At 35.8% G+C, this 2,500-nt stretch overlaps 1 protein-coding gene across 1 annotated transcript in view; it reads left to right on the plus strand.

Annotated features, from left to right (window-relative positions):
• Nucleotides 1-2,500, plus strand: part of LOC143037399 (uncharacterized) — a 238,871-nt gene that overhangs the window by 192,831 nt on the left and 43,540 nt on the right. The gene's annotated exons all lie outside the window — the stretch shown is intronic.

Here is a 2,500-nt window from a genome sequence, read left to right on the forward strand (position 1 = left end):
ATTTATGAAGATAGAAACGACATTAAAGCACATGGGAGGTCCAATTCTTTATTAGTTCATGCGGAAAAGTTTACCAATTACCAGTTTACCAGTTTACCAATTATTAGTTCATGCGAAAAAAATTACCAATTTACCATTTATCAATTATTAGTTCATGCGAAAAAGTTTACCAATTTACCATTTTACCATTTACCAATTATTAGTACATGCGAAAAAGTTTACCAATCTACTAATTTATCAGTTTACCATTTACCGAACTGGGGAGGTGCCGAATTGTTAATTGAAGTGATGACAAGTTTACCATCAGGATTGAGGAATTAATTTATAAATCAACAGAAAATGCTTCGAACCATCGCGGGGTATTTATTAAGTTAGCAAGACAAAGCAGCGTTTTAATTCTGGGAAAAAAAAAACAGAAAATAAATTAGCAATGGAGACATAAGGGCGATCTTTCCCTTATGTCCGACAAGTACATAGTTTCCATCGCAATTTTCTTTATACACTCTTTGAAGAAGTTTTTTTTTTTAACAAAATATTAGAGTGATTAGGATTTCATGTTATCCCCGTATTTACATTTTCCATCATGAAAATAATTATATATATATATGTATATGATATATATATATATATGTATATAATATGTATATATGTATATATGTATATAATATGTATATATGTATATATATATGTATATATGTATATATATATGTATATATATATGTATATATATATATATATATATGTATATATATATGTATATAATATGTATATATGTATATATATATGTATATATATATATTATATATACATACTTATATATATACATGTATATATACATATATATATACCTATATATATATATATATATATATATATATGTATATATATATATATATATATATATATATATAATATATGGACGGTAACCCCCAGATTCGGAGAAAAGAAACACTTTAGAAAAATGATATGTATATTACGGTTAAATACCTTTCTGTGGTAGCCAGAATCAAGGCTCCAAAGCGTGCCACAGTGCTCAGGGACAAAGACATCAGGAGACACTGCAGAGAGACACCCCCCCACTCCCCCCCCTTCCAGCCCCCACTGGTCATCCCTCCGGAGGGAGGGGAGGGGAGGGCGAGGGGGAATCGCTGGACACAGTCTTCTGAAATCGGTATCAAGATTAATGTGGCAATGCGGGCAAGGATGAGAGGAGGAGGAGGAGGAGGAGGAAGAGGAGAAGGAAAAGTAGCAGTAAGAGTAATAGTTGCAGTAGGAGCAGAATGAGGAGGAGGAGGAAGTGGAGGAGGAGGAGGAGGAGCAGTAAGATTAGGAACGTGAGGAGTAAGAGGAGGAAGAGGAGATGGAAAAGGAGGAAGAGATGGTGGAGCAAGTGTGGTGGCGAAGAGGTCGAGGGGAAAGAACGCGTAAGGAAGGACGAGGAGGAGGAGGAGGAGAAGGAAGACGATGATTAGGATGATGATGATGATAGTGGTGACGATGATGGTGGTGACGATGATGACAAGGCGAAAGAATAAAACTCTGGAAACGAGACGCAGGAACAGACGGTGAATGAGAGAAAAAAAGATTAGAAATATGACAAAGAGATTGGATAGGAAAAAGAGGCGAGGTAGGAATTGAGTAAAGGAAATGTAATCGTCTCTGTGGAGAAATGGAAAGGGGAAAGAGAAATTATCAAGCGAGAGAGAGAAATTATCAAGAGAGGGAGTCGCTATAACGGGGTCGGTAGGAGACATTGAGCGTAGGTAATTAAAAGGGGAAAAGTTCGCTATATCGGGGTTCGCAAATAAACAACCATTCAGGAAAGAGGAAATTGAGAGCGGAAAAAAATCGAATGAGATGATAAACATGGAAATGTGGCCGATGTTGAGGGAGAAAGAGAGGGGGAATTATTACACTTTTCTTTATAAATGTAATTCATGTTTACATTACAGAAAAATAGATGGGAAGGAAGGGATGGTGAATGAGAGAGTAGGAGAGAGACTTAAGGTTTTATTTTCGTGTTTTATATTCGTTCATACGAGAGACTTCATTGAGACATCAAAGAAATCGACCCCTGTCTTCAAGAAATTTTGGTTTTGACTTCGCCACTCGAGAACACCGCCTTCGTAGTCATCACGTTTTGTTTTACTTTATTTCATTCTGTTGTGTTTTATTTTATTCTCTTCAGTTTAATTCTATTTTTCATTTCAGCTTTTATGTTTGTTTTATTTTGGTTTATCTTGTTCTATTTCCTTGAATTCTACTTTATTTTATTTTTCTGTTTTTGTATCCTCCCATCAACCCCCGAAAATAATAAACTCTGGGACTACAGAATTATATCGTAGTTCATCTTAATAGATCTCTTTCTTTCAAAATTTTGACTAATCTTCTTTTACACTGTATTTATACCAACCTCCCGGGTAGTACAGTGGTAGCGCGCTCGCCTCGCAATCACGGGGTCGACAGATCGAGCTTCGTCCATGTCCGTGAGCTTAAGCTG

This window comes from Oratosquilla oratoria, chromosome 22 (assembly GCF_046742065.1).
Source record: "Oratosquilla oratoria isolate Oo_2021 chromosome 22, ASM4674206v1, whole genome shotgun sequence".
NCBI lineage: Eukaryota > Metazoa > Arthropoda > Malacostraca > Stomatopoda > Squillidae > Oratosquilla > Oratosquilla oratoria.